Here is a 14,930-nt window from a genome sequence, read left to right as displayed (position 1 = left end):
TTTGGAGCTGGCTCCTGTGTTGCGGCCGACATACCTGCTGGGCAGGCGGGCGGAAACTAGGTTTCCGCCCGCCAGCCCAGCGGGGATGTCTTAATGGCCACCGCGGGAGAGCGGCTACATTGGCGGCCGCACGGCGGTTACAACTTGGCGGGCGGCAATGTTGTAATGAGGGCCTTAGTGTCAGGAGAGCCTAGATAAAGCCTCAGTCTTGGACCCGGTGTCAGGAGTGCCCAGATAAAGCTTCAGTCTTGGACCCGGTGTCAGGAGTGCCCAGATAAAGCCTTAGTCTTGGGCCCAGTGTCAGGAGTGCCCAGATAAAGCCTCAGTCTTGGATCCAGTGTCAGGAGTGCCCAGATAAAGCCTCAGTCTTGGACCCGGTGTCAGGAGCACCCAGATTAAGCCTCAGTCTTGGACCCGGTGTCAGGAGTCCCCAGATAAAGCCTCAGTCTCGGACCCGTTGTCAGGAGTCCCCAGAAAAAGCCTCAGTCTTGGACCCAGTGTCAGGAATCCCCAGATAAAGCCTCAGTCGTGGAGCCAGTGTCAGGAGTGCCCAGATAAAGCCTCAGTCTTGGACCCAGTATCAAGAGTGCCCAGATAAAGCTTCAGTCTTGGACCCAATGTCAGGAGTGCCCAGATAAAGCCTCGGTCTTGGACCTGATGTCAGGAGTGCCCAGATAAAGCCTCAGTTTTGGACCCAGTGTCAGGAGTTCCCAGATAAAGCCTCAGTCTTGGACCCAGTGTCAGGAGCACCCAGATAAAGCCTCAGACTTTGACTTAGTGTCAGGAGTCCCCAGATAAAGCCTCCGTCTTGGACCCAGTGTCAGGAGCACCCAGCTAAAGCCTCAGACTTTGAATTAGTGTCAGGAGTCCCCAGATAAAGCCTCAGCCTTGGACCTAGTGTCAGGAGCACCCAGATAAAGCCTCAGTTTTGGACCCGGTGTTGGGAGTGCCCAGATAAAGATTCAGTCTTGGGCCCGGTGTCAGGAGTGCCCAGATAAAGCCTCAGTCTCACACTGAGTGTCAGGAGTCCCCAGATAAAGCCTCAGTCTTGGACCCAGTGTCAGAAGTGCCCTGATAAAGCCTCAGACTTTGACTTAGTGTCAGGAGTCCCCAGATAAAGCCTCAGTCTTGGGCCCAATGTCAGGAGTGCCCGGATAAAGCCTCAGTCTTGGACCCAGTGTCAGGAGTGTCCAGATTAAGCCTCAGTCTTGGACCCGGTGTGAGGAGTGCCCAGATAAAGCCTCAGTCTTGGACCTAGTGTCAGGAGTGCCCAGATAAAGCCGACTGCCAAGAAGGAGTGTTGCCGGGACTGACTTGAGCAGAGAGGGGTCATCCAGTGTTCCAGAGCCTGGTCCTAGAGGTGAACTGCAAAAAGAATCTTTGAGCCAAACAAGAAGGTGCCATCTGGCATATTCAAAAGACTGATGCTGTTGACATTTGCCAAAATCCCAGAGGGGCTATAGCCCTGAAGTGGGAGAGATCTGCTCTGGCAAAGACAAGCATCTATCAATCTAAGACAAGCCTGATATGCTGAAAGATGCTGTGTTCCAAGAAAGAGGGGAGTGAGACTTCAGCCAAGGTCAAGTGATGTGGAAGAAGGGACACATGCACCATCTTGTGCTAGCCAAACTCTGTCTCTGCTGAACAGGTATAATGAGGCCTGACTTTCAAAAGACTAAAACACTGCTGCAAACGCACAAAAAGAATCCTGCAGTACGAAGCTGTCTTACTTGTGAGACTCTCTGGGTTTAAAAACTGTTGGAACTGACCCATCAGTTGCCCATGTAGAGATTGCTGAGTCTCATGCCACATTCTGCTTCCAATCTGTTTCCACTTACCATAGAATCAGAAAATAAGAAACAGTTCTACCCAGAACAAACCCACAGATAAATAAAATCTAGTTCTTTTGCAGATCATTTTTTGTGTGTGTTAGTTGGTGGCTCGGTTGTATTCAGTGAAAGATCTGAAGGTTGCAAAGATCCTTTTTGACTTCCTACGTCCATTCCATGTTTTCTTGTTTCCTGGCTTTTGTTTCTTTTGATTCTGACTGCTGATGCAGACTAACAGCCACTGTGGGCATGTAATGGACTTTGAATATTTGGTTCTGTTGTGATTATCTAAACCCATTCCCCTGAGCGAGCTTGCTGAGATTCGATACAGATCTTGTACACAGAATCACAGTCCTTGAAAATGCTTGCTCCCAACTTGAGAGTGGAAGGGTAATCGACACCAAATGGGCCCAGTGTGTGCTTACAGATGTTGCATTAGGAATGGTGAATCACTGAAGCTCTTCCCACATTCACTACATATGTCTGGTCATTGTTGATGTTAGTGCTTCCATTTGAGGGAGATAGATGCACAGATGAGAGGATGTGAATGACTCTGACTTGTGATTTAAGGCATATGAGATTTGTGTTATTCATTGATTACTGATGGTGCATTAGTGTGCATTAAAACTATTCTCACATTGCCTCTACGTGTAAAATAAATGTCAGGATTATGGGGGTGATTCTAAGCTTGGCGGGCGGCGGTAGCCGCCCGCCAAGCGGGAACCGCCAGAAGACCGTACCACGGTCAAAAGACCGCGGCGGTCATTCTGGGTTTCCCACTGGGCTGGCGGGCGACCGCCGAAAGTCCGCCCGCCAGCCCAGCGGGAAACACCCTTCCCACGAGGACGCCGGCTCAGAATGGAGCCGGCGGAGTGGGAAGGTGCGACGGGTGCAGTTGCACTTGTCGCGAATTTCAGTGTCTGCAGAGCAGACACTGAAATTCTTTGTGGGGCCCTCTTACGGGGGCCCCTGCAGTGCCCATGCCATTGGCATGGGCACTGCAGGGGCCCCCAGGGGCCCCACGGCACCCCATACCGCCATCCTGTTCCTGGCGGGCGAACCGCCAGGAACAGGATGGCGGTATGCGGTGTCAGAATCCCCATGGCGGATTCCCATGGGCAGCGGAAAGTCGGCGGTACACCGCCGGCTTTCCGCTTCTGGCCGCGGCTGTACCGCCGCGGTCAGAATGCCCGGCGGTGCACCGCCAGCCTGTTGGCGGTGCTACCGCCAACCTCCGCCCTGGCGGTATTTACCGCCAGGGTCAGAATGACCCCCTATATGTTGCTAATTGTAGACACATGACGATGGAAAGGAAAGTAGGTTTGAACCAGAGCAGGGTAGAACATATTTTGGCTCATCTTGATACTGGAGAGCTGAAGACCTCATGCAGGGGGGACAATGCCACACCTTCAGGCAATGCAAACTATTTAAAACCATTTTATTCAAAACACCAATAAATGTAAAACTTTAGACTTGGTGTGATGAGGATAGCAGATGTCTTATGATCATTCTGAGCTTTTACCATGATCAGAACCCCCCTGTGATGTCATAATCGATGAGTGCCGCACGCAAGTGTATAGTAAATGCCATGGCAGGGTTTCCCGTGACAGGGGCGGTGCCACCTGTAGCAAGCGTATGGCATCTGTTCTCAATGGCTGTCCTGCGGCGAGCGTCTCCACAGAGCAGCAAACACTGTGCAATAAAAACACACAAAAACATAATACCCTTTTAGCACCTGAAAACAAAAGACATAATTAAACTCTACATTTTCCAAAGTGCTGCTTCAGGGTTTTTTAAAGCATGATACTTAAGTCTTTCTGGTAGCACTGACAGCCAGGAACATTGTAGTTTAAATTTGGAACAACTAAACTTCCAGCAGAGCTGAAAAGCAGTTCTGTTTGTTGTTTTTTTCTGCCTTGAAGCTGAGTTTTTTCCATTTCCACTATAGGGAGCATGAACTTTGTTCAAATTTAGACAGTAGATAGGAAACAGACCACTCAGTGTATCATCACTGTTAGAAATGGGGTCTTTGGTTGGCAGTCAGGTTACCCCCTGTCCAAGCAAGGACTCTCACTCTAGTCAGGGCAATGGAGAATCACCCCCAGTTAACCCCTGTTTACCCCCTTGGTAGCTTGGCACAAGCAGTCAGGCTTATCTCAGAAGCAATGTGTAAAGTATTTGTACCAACACATACAGTAATACAGTGAAACACTACAAAATGGACACCACATCGGTTTAGAAAAAATAAATATGTATCTAAATAAACAAGACCAAATATGATAAAAATCCACAGTAAACAGTTAAAAATATGACTTTAGCAATTAAAAACACAAAAATAGTACCTACAAGCATCAATACTGCAATTTGATGTTAAGCGGCGTCGTGACAGAGTCGTTTCCCACAATGCCACACCACTGGCACCGTTTACGGAGTCACACAGACCCCAGGTACAGTACCTTAGCAAAAAGTGTGGAAAACAGGCCGGTGCATGGAGCCGGGGAGCGAGGCGGTTCCGGTACTGCGGGGCAGAGGAGCAGAGGTGTCGGAAGAGGCATCGGGTCTTTACTGCGGATCGGTCGAGGTGAGGTTGCATCGGTTGAGAGGTGTTGGTCCCTTGGTGTCTCCGGAAAAGATGAAGTCTGGAGAAGTCACGATGCTGCGGGCGGCCTCACAGGGTCATGATCACGTCACAGGGCCACAGGTGCTGCAACGGAGTTGGGTGTCACGAACTTCAGGCCTAAGACAATCCGATCTCTGTGAGTTCGTGCAGGATCAGTAGCTGCGGTGACGCAAGGCCTGGGGAGTCGATGGGGTCATCGTGCTTCTGCGAGGTCCATGCCTTCAGGTGCAGGCGGCATCATGGGTTCCATGGAGCGCCGTCCGTAGCGAAGTCGCACGGTGTAGTCCGGCGCCGTTTCACAGGAATTTCACCAAAATTCACTTCCAGGGGCCCAGGAACTGGAATGGCACCCTCTGCCACAGCATGCAGACTCAGAGACTAGTTGGGGAAGCCTTTGCTGTCCCTGAGGCTTCAAAACAGGAGGCAAGCTCAGGCCAAGCCCCTAGGGATAGCTATCAAGCAGGAATGCACAACAAAGTCCAGTCTTTGTCACCTTTCACAGGCAGAAACAGCAACTGCAGGATAGCTCCACAAAGCACAGTCACAGGGAGGGGCAGCACTTCTCCTCAGCTCTTCTCCTTGGCAGAGGTTCCTCTTGAATCCAGAAGTGATCTAAAAGTCTGGTGTTTTGGGTCCAATACTCCTTTCGGCCTTTGAAGTAGGCAAACGTCAAAGGAACGTCTCTGTTGTTTACAGAATCCTGCCTTGCCCAGGCCAGGCACCAGACACACACGAGGGGTTGGAGACTGCATCGTGTGAGGGCAAGCACAGCCCTTTCAGGTGTGAGTGACCACTCCTCCCTCCACTCTAGCTCAGATGTCTCATCAGGATATGCAGGCTACACCCCAGCCCCCTTTGTGCCACTGTCTAGAGGACAGGTGTGAACAGCCCAACTGTTAGTCTGACCCAGCCAGGGAATCCACAAACAGGCAGAGTCACAGAATGGTTTAAGCAAGAAAATGCCTACTTTCTAAAAGTAATTAAACAATCCTCCTACAGGGGGAAGTAAAACCCTTGTCTTCCTGGTAAACAATTTTTCAACAATCTTCAAACATGTGAAAATGTTGTCAACAATTCATATTTTATTATATCTTTACTAAAAAATATTTTGAATTCAATTCTTACGGTGCTCCTATAGTGATGGTGCAGTGAAAGTGAATGTAGTGAAAAACTTTTGTGCAAATGTGCTCTGTACAGTATATACAAGATGTGGTTAAAACATAAATTCTCTGCGATCTTCTATAAGCTGACTCATATTACTCCAGAGGTCCAGAAGTCACTTTTTAGTCTCTCAAGAAAAATCCACACTATCAAAATGTCGACGTTTCGACCCCATTATGTAGATCAATCTATCCGGGGTCATCATCAGGACTGTTAGTTTGTTATAGGAAGCACCAGTCAGTCTTCGTATTCTGTCTTAGGGTGATTGGTTAATCATCTCATCCTCCATTGACTTTAGATCCTATTAGTCTGTCCTCTTCATCTATTACCCCTCCTTACATTCCTCCAGACCCCTGCCATTTAGTAGTAAGTACTCCCCAATTTCCAGCCACTCCTCCTTGTCCCTCACACATTTACTACTGAAACATGCACCTAGGTGTGCTTAGATCTTCTCTGCACAGAACTGTGCATGCCTGCTGCTTAATCACCAATTCCTTTTCTTCTCTTTAACTCATTCTACATCTCAGACTGGCATATGTCACCACAAGGATTACCTGGTCGGCTCTAGTTACCCTTGTTTATGTGTACAGACAAACAGCATCCCACTACCTCTGTAGCTGAGCTGGTTAGTCTTTATTATAATTATCATTTGTGCATCTCACGTACCACACCCATCCAACTGATGGGCACCGTGTCCCAGAACATGCTAAACGTACCTCGATGGTCATCATGCACAACATGAAAACACTTCCCATAAAGGATCAAAAACAAAGACACCACTCTTCCAACCACACACCCTCCATGGTGTAATTAGCTATCCATGTGGGTACGTGTTTCAGTGCCCCCTCACCAGGGTGGTAAGTGCTATACAAATGCTGCAATACAATGTAAGACAGAACAGGGAGGAGAGGGGGAGGCAGAGGTCTCCACCCGTAGGTGTTTGAATTACATCTTTTTCTGTACTAGTGTAGTACTAGTTTACCTACAACAAAATGAGATTTGTGAATCAGGCCCCATACATGCGTGTTGATAGTCCATGTGTTCTGCAGAAATCAGCTGCGACACAGATGGTTCTTGGGCCCTCCTGACTGAATTCCAGCTTGGGGTGCAAGAGCCTGGAGAGAAGTCTGCTGGGAAATGTGGATGTGTCAGTGAGGGACTGACATCAGTGCTTATTAATCCTTGAGGAAAGCTGATCCCATGCTGGCCAGAGCATGAATGCAAGACTTCAGCTGAATCTAATAGCATCATGGCTTCCTCCATCCCACCCGCCTGTCTCTCTCTAGCCTGTCCTTCCCCGTGCATAGAGCGGCACCACAATCCAGTGGTTGTGATTAGCATTAAAGCTCATCATGCCATCAGCCCTCCTTCAGCAGTCTGAGTAAGCGTTGACGGGTCCTTCTTCAGAAGCTTCTGACCCCATGATGGCGGTGTCAGAGAGACCGCCCCTATCTCTGAGCACACGCGTCTCGTTAGCGGGCGAGCTGACTGCACAATGAGGCCTGGCAGGGAGAATGGGATCAGGAACCTATGTGGGAGCGCGGGGACTTTCCCCGCTGAAGCAGGGCTATTAGCAGCCATCCGCCCAGGAGCAAGACACCGCTCCATTCCCGCCTGTGGCCCAGCTGAATACTGTATCTGCACTATGGAGTGTCCTTGTGAAAAAGAGGCATGAGGGGTATCACTTCTGCATGAGCCAAGGTCATGGGTCAGAGCTATGCGCGTGCCTGACGGCTTTCTGTGCTCAACACAGCCGCTGCACAGTACACAATGAAGGAAAAGCAGCAGGAATACAAAGATATAGGGAGAGGGGGTTGGAGGAGGGGCAAAGATGGAGGGAAGAGGAAGGGAGAAGGGAAGGGGTGCCAAAGCTGCGGGTCATGATGGGCAATGAAGAATGAATATCTGAGAAATTGAAGACACTTGTTGGAAAAGAAAGATGAATAAGGGAAGGGAAAAAGTAGGAAGACTTTTAAAAAACAGAAACTTCCAGGGGGGAAGAGGGTGCCTTTTAGGTTATAAGAGAGTAATTTAACATCAGGTACACACATATCAATAGGCATCCTACTCACCCACACCCCATCAGCAACTACTTTCAAAGTGTCCATTAGAATGTTGACTCCCTAAGGTTCCAACATGAAAAGACCGAGAGCTTTCCACATGACCATATAAGGCTATGCTACATAAATGACATTGGGAGCGATAGGAAAATATTAATAATAGAGTAGGGACAAAGGGCATAGTACGATGTAAAGAGGGACGTGAGAAGCGGTACACAGCGGTAGGGAAATGAAGCCAGAATCAATAGGCCAGACAAGGAGGAGGGAAAAAACACAGAAACCGAAGTAAACAAATAATAAACAAAAAATAATAAGAAAAATACAAAATGAATGAGAAGAAAGAAAAAGAGCTGTAGTAAAATACATAAAAAGAGCAACAGAAATGTAGCAAGAAAATACAGAATATACTCAGAAGGAATTGTTTACCAAGATTTTAATGGCTATCTTGACATTAGCACAAACCTGATCATGTGAGTGATTGCCTTCTTAATAATAACTAATCTAGCTGTTGTTTGTATTCTCTGGGCTTGTTCTTATTCAGCACATTGAGGGAGTTAATCTGTGATTTGTTGACACTTTAGCTCTTTGTCAAACCAATCCAAGTGTAAGTTCAGGAAAGCATAAAATAGAAAGAGAGCATAGGAAACAAGTGAGAACAAGAGATCAATGCGCATGTGAGAGGAAGTGGACAATGAAGAACATGTCAGAGAAAGAGAACAAACCATGCGTAAGTTGAAGAGAACAAAGGAGGGCGTGTGAAGGAAGAGGATAGAGAAGAGATTGTGAGAGGAAGAGAACAAAACAAAATATGCGAGGGGAAGAAAAAAATAGAACTTTTGAGAGAGAACAAACAAAAAATCGAGAAGGGAGAGAACAAGAAAGAACATGTGGAGTAAAGAGGACACAGAAGAACATTTGAAAAATGGATAGAGAAAGACAGAGAGCAATAGAGAACGTGAAAGATCAAGGGTACAGAGAAAAGTGTGAGAGAAAGAGAAAAAGGAGAAGAAGTGAGGTAGGAAACAAAAAACATGTGAGAAGGAGAACAAATGAAACAGAGCAAAAGAAAGAGAAAGGACGCAACACAGAGTGAAGAGCAAATTAAGATAAAAAACAAAATCACGTTAGAAAAGAAGGAGGAAAGAATTCAGGAAAACCTTGAGGGGACAGACACTTCCAGGCAGGAATGACAGAATATAGGATAGGGCACAAATTACAAACTAAACAAAGGGAGAAAGACTGAGACCGCCTTGGCTAGCTTACTGACCACACTTGCATGTTACATGCAAGGTTTCTAATGCATACTACCAACCCACTGAAATATCTTTCCTTAGAGCACACTACACATGGGGGACAGGCGGCTGAAAAAACTGGAGGCAATCTTTCCTCTTTCCCTGACAACCTCAAAGAATGAAGCACCCTGGGCAGTCTCATGCAGTCCACAACTTCTGTCCCAGAACAGGACCAAACAAAAACCTGGTAAGATTTAGCTGATGACAACCAACCTGATTGAAGGTCAGTTTGGAGATCAGTTGTGGCTCGTGTTGCGCAGGAGGGGCGGGGTGGCATACATTGGAGGTGGAGGGGGCGAATACAAATTAAATTAATTTTTTTTAAAACACTTACCTCCATCGCCCCCGCCTCCACACCCCTCCATCCGCTCTTCTGCTGGCTGCAGGCACAGGTTCAAAGCCTGCAACCAATCCTGACGCTGCTCAGAGCACCTACTGCGCATGTGTGTTTGGCCTGCCTGAGACGGCCAGCCAAACGTACATGCGAACTGAGGGGGAGTGCAGGCTCGTCACAGCCTGTGGCCCGCCCCTTTTACCAAAAAAACGATCATAAACACAGTTTATTATTGTTTTTTGCTAAAAGGTTTGCAGCTGCCACCGCTGGCGGGGCAGGCAAAACTCCTCCGCCCTAATGGAGGATCCGGCCCTGTTGGAGAGAAACCAATGAGCCTCCTCGTTAGATCAGTGGAGATGAGTTAAGCGCCAACATGCCAACAAGTTAACCGAAAGAGCCGTCAGAATGTCAGCGAGCGAAGCTTTACCTACCGCAGGTCCTCCATTTCCATGCAGTTTTAATGTGTTGGTGTGGCTGACATGCCCGGAGGACATCTGGGTGCTAGTTCGAGCAGCCCAGCTCGGTGACAATACTCCATGCCAAGCTTGTGCTTACCGGCAGACTGGCATTATGCACTGCAGTGGTGCCTCATTCTCCGCAGAGCACAAGCCAAGTCAAGCATCAGACAGCCATCGTGAAGCGCACATGCTACAGAGGGTAACCGGCCTGTAACTCTAGTTACCTGATGGGAATGTGAGAGTTCAGGACACTTTTCCTCTGCAGGGAGCGTACATTGAGTCAATGAAGTGTAACCAGGGGTAGCAACTGCAGCTACCATTGACTTGTGCTTGGTACCCCTTGCACTGCCCTTTCTGCCCCTCACCTCAGGGGTAAAGAGTGCAGCCCAGGGAGGAGGAAGTACAGAGAGATTTAAGGACCATGGTTACCAAGTGCAGTTTCCAACCCATACAACCACCTAATGGGCTCAGCAGCAAGCAGGCGTCTGCAGAGGGAGTGGGGGTGACTCTAGGGGTCTTCACTGATTGTTAAAACGTGTGTGACGTCACTTCCTCTACACAGACATTGTTTCTTACATCCGAGGCTACATCTCTTGCAGATGACAGACTCTGGCCCAGCTACAAAAACAATTTAGAAGTAGCAACCTTTCTATGGGTTACTTGGGCGAGGAAAGCAAGGAAGGAGACAAATTCTCCAGTCCCACCTGTTGGGCGAGCGGGCCTCTGATTACATCCCAGTGGGGCAGTGGACATGTGTTTCCTGCTGCCTGCTCCACACCAGTATGGTTCTGGAGGGCGTGGCTACGGGCACACAGGTGCTTGTGTCATGGGACGAGGGGGCAGTCTTGTGCTCAAGAAAAGACCTGAGGTGCAGCGTCTCAATTTTGGACACAACCCAGGCCACCCTGATCCAGAGAGACCTCCACTGAGACCTCATGATATTGGTCAGTTACTCCCTCTTGGTTATCCCCCCTGAGTTGCTGCTCCAGAAGCCCCCTCCTGATGCCCACTCTCATCTCCTCCTCCCTCGCAGCTCCGCACTACTCACTTCCTGGCCCCTTTGTGACGCTTCCTGCTTCCTGTCGTGCCATCGAAAACACCCCACTCCTTCCGTAGACCTCATGACAATGCCCCCTAAAAGGAGACCGTATCACCCCACTTCAGAGAAAGCTCCAATGACTCTGAAGATAAGCTCTCCTTACTTCAGGGAGATGCCCACTTAGACCTCATGACAGTCCACTCTACCCCAAAAAAGAGATCCCATAGTCTAGCTCAAAACAAACCCCGACTTTGTCCAAATGACAGCTCAACCCGAACAGACACTCCATGACTTCACCCTAGAGACCTTCACTGAATCCCGATCACACCCCCTAACTCAAAAATAAAAGACTCTGTGGCCTCATTCTTGAAAAACCTCCACAATGTCCACTCCTGTCCAGTCCTGACGACAACTGCCACCATGACACTGCTCCCCCACCAAAAAAGACGGTCATGGCTTCACTCCAGAAAGACTTCGACTACCTCCTGATAACAACCACCCACCCCTAAAAAGACACTTAATGGCTTCACTACTGGGGGACCTCAGCTACAGCCTGATAATAACCACATCCCCCCAAAAAAGACACCTCGTGGCTTCAGTCTAGAGGGACCTCGACTACATCCGGATAATGACACCTCCCCAAAAAAAGACGCCTCGTGGCTTCACTCGAGAGGGACCTCGACTACATCTTGATAATGACACCTCCCCAAAAAAAGACACCTCGTGGCTTCACTCCAGAGGGACCTGCGTTGACCCTTGAGGATAACTACCTCCAACCATTGCCACCACCAGGATCAAGACTCCACCTCACGTGCAGAGCCCGTCCCTAACCTGGAGGAACATTCCCTCTTCACAGCCGCTGCCCCTCTCCACCCATTCTGCTGTGCCCCAATCTTTCTCATAACACTTTTGATTGCACACCATGTGTTGAGTTTGTCAGGGAGGGGCTCTGTCATGCAGGCTTGGATTGGGCAAAATAGGCCCCTGCACCCTAACCAAAAGTGGCCCACATTTGCGGATTGGACCTTTTCGCAAAACACTGATTCAGTGCTTTAAGTATTATGAAAAGAAGGGGAAAGGTTGCCTAAAAGAGGCATTTTTTCTTAACTTCACTGAGATAAAAACAAATACAAATGTAGCCAGGACTCTGTGCACGGATTAGTTCACACTGGTGAACCCCACTTGCAGATAAGTGAGGCCACCTCTGCTCAGGCCCCCTGCTGGTTCAATCTGCACCCAGGAATAGGCTGCCCAGCCAGAGACTGACACCTCCACACGCTGGGAGGTAGTAGAGACTCACCTGCCTCTGGTAAGGCCGCCCAGGCCCCCACTGGCCTCATCTGAGCACCAGACACATCCCAAATCAGGCCCCAAAGAGCGGCCCCCAGATGCAGCTCAGATCCTGGCCCATCGCCCATTGCCCGAGTGCCCATCTTACCACGGTGTCCGGATGCTGTTTTCTGAGCTGCACCAGTGCAGAAGGGGCCTCTATGCATCTGTTTGGCATCTTGGGCGCATATATTAACTGGGAATAGCTCCGAGTTTATTTACGTTTTTCTGACAGCACAGCACGGAAACACAGGGCAGTAATTGGCACCTTATTTTTCCAAGCTCTACTCTCAGAAAAAAAAGAAATTACCTTCGAGAAATTGTGAGTGAATCTATGCGCTCATGGCTCCTTTAGGAAGGGTGAAGTCTCATGCGCTGGCTGAGTGCAAAAGTGGCCTCATGATACAGCCCAGCTACCCATATGGCTGCTTGCTCAAGGGCTTGGGTTCTGATCCCGGCTCCTCCACTCTATCATACTGTGTGACCTTGCCCATTCGTTATATTTCCCTAATCAGTGCTGCAAATTAGGGCATAGCCCCGGATCCTGGCTATTCTGAAATCCAGCTGACCCAGGAAAACATGCTGAGGTGGTCTGGATGTCATTTCCTGACACTAGGACACATTTCAGCAGGCTCACCCATTGTGGTAATTCGGTTTGGAGCAGCAAAGTGCAGGCAGCGTGGATATACACTTCCAGCAGGGCCCAAAACAAAGGCCTGATTTAAAGGGCAATCAGCCTCTTTTTGTTGGAGCACAATACTGGATGGGGGCCTAACACCTAGATGCCAATGCAATAGAAGACAGCAAAGCTGCACGGCATGTCATCACTTCACAAGTACTTGAGAGAAACTATGACTTGGAGGCAGATATTTAACTTTGTTCAACACCTTATGTTAGGGTTGTGCTTGCACTGTAAGAATTCAAGATGTATCTGTAGGTATGAATAATTACACAAATATTGATGCTGATTTTTTTCTGTCACTTAACTGTCTTTCTATTTCATGGGCTCAATTTTAAGAAGGCCTGGTGGTATATTTTCTGTATACAGCAAATCCTCATATTTGTTTCAAGTGCTCTGTTCTGATGAAATTGCAGCCCTGAAGAAGTCGTTTGGGTCAATGCCCGACGACGAAACACGTGTTGGTTGTGTATCTAATTAATCATATCGACGGTTGTACATCTAATAACCTTAACAACGGAGTACTGAAAACGCATTGAGTTGTTCATCTATATACACACTACAGAGGAAATTGTTTTGCCTAGTGGAATCACGAGTATCCATGAATAAACTTTAAAGGACTGGATATTATTAATGGACTGTATTTGTGATGATTTTTGGATCTAGGGTAGTGTTACCCGCGAGATTACATTTAGAAGGCTATATGTGATTTATTTATAGGTGATTATTAATGAGTGCATCACAATTGTGTTTATTGATGTAAATGACTCCTATTATTGCTTTCATTTAATTCTTTTATAGCGCTACTGATCCCAGTATAAGTTGTCAGCGAGATTTATATCAGACACAGAGGCACAATAAATTATATTCATGTGTAAATCAATGTGTAGCATATGTCACACAAGACAATGAGTGATTATAACTTATGAGGTTTAGGAATCACATATCATCCATACTTGCTGACGTTATATATTGAGAGTCAGGATATAAAACCTAAGGCAGTGCATGTGATTGTCTGTGCTGATAAGACTTTATTACGTCCCAAGGAACCCTTCTTTACAATATAAGAATGACCACCGATTGAGAAAAAAACATTAAGGATCAAAACCTACGACTTACAGCTTGCTTGCAGCTCCTTGATGCAGGTAAATAGCTCACTATGCTATATTAGAAGGCTTGCAACTTATGAACTGGAAGTTACAAAATTATCTTAGTGTAAAATCAGTAGCCCACTTACCTATCTAAATAAAAAACACATCCCTGATCTGCATGTTACAGAATGTGCTTTGCAGCAGGTGCATTAACCCTCCTTGCTACCTTAAGTGTTAAAACTGTGACTGGATAAAACACAAATCTCTCCCAGAGTTGTGTTGACCACTAGAGTTATCTTACTGCTATTATAATCCCCTTAAAATTGCAGAGCACACAATGGCCTCTGGAGCAGTGTCTTAATTCTGCAAGACATTTAAAATGCAGCCTCTTGTAACCAATTAGATAATTAAGAACAGATTTGCAGTCATATATGTCCTTGTTGCAAATTTCCTCACAGCAGTTTTTTAGGTTGAGCATAGCACCGCGCAAGCGCTGCTTTTCCGATGCCTTGGTATCTATGTGGACTTTTAACCACGGCCACCTCCCGCTCAGCACTTTCACTCGTTCATGGGCTTGACTTTCAGAAATCCTTTGTTATCATTGGTAAATGCTTTACGTTTGTCCCTCCTTGGGGCAGTTTTTTTACCACCTTGGGGAACGACCCTGTTACATGGATAATTGCACTTTTGCCTATAACTTTGACTGCGAGCGAACTTCTTTTTCCTTTTGTGTCTCTCCTTCATGCTTACGGTGGCCGTGGGGATTTGAATCGGCTCGCTTATGTCAGCTGTTTTTCTTTTCATTTTCAATTTATGTGGCAAGGAAAGTCCAGTTAGAAATTTATAACGTGAACAACTCTAACAAATGCTTGTTTTTAAATGCATGCATCATTTGACTGTCAGACTAGGCTTTTGAAGTTCCACCCACGTGACTCCACCCCCTTCCCTTTGCAAACCATGAACCCCAATTTATGGGTTCTTGGAGTGATTTTTTTTGCAAGTCCAGAACTGTCCCTAACCCTCACCGCAGCACTGGTA

The 14,930-nt window shown here is 47.5% G+C and overlaps 1 protein-coding gene across 2 annotated transcripts in view; it reads left to right on the top strand.

Moving 5' to 3' along the window:
- The window catches only part of IGLON5 (IgLON family member 5), an 862,707-nt gene that overhangs the window by 441,688 nt on the left and 406,089 nt on the right, over positions 1 to 14,930 (top strand). The gene's annotated exons all lie outside the window — the stretch shown is intronic.

This window comes from Pleurodeles waltl, chromosome 7 (assembly GCF_031143425.1).
Source record: "Pleurodeles waltl isolate 20211129_DDA chromosome 7, aPleWal1.hap1.20221129, whole genome shotgun sequence".
NCBI lineage: Eukaryota > Metazoa > Chordata > Amphibia > Caudata > Salamandridae > Pleurodeles > Pleurodeles waltl.
The sequence above is the reverse complement of the archived record's forward strand: the minus strand, read 5'-3'. Positions and strand labels throughout refer to the sequence as shown.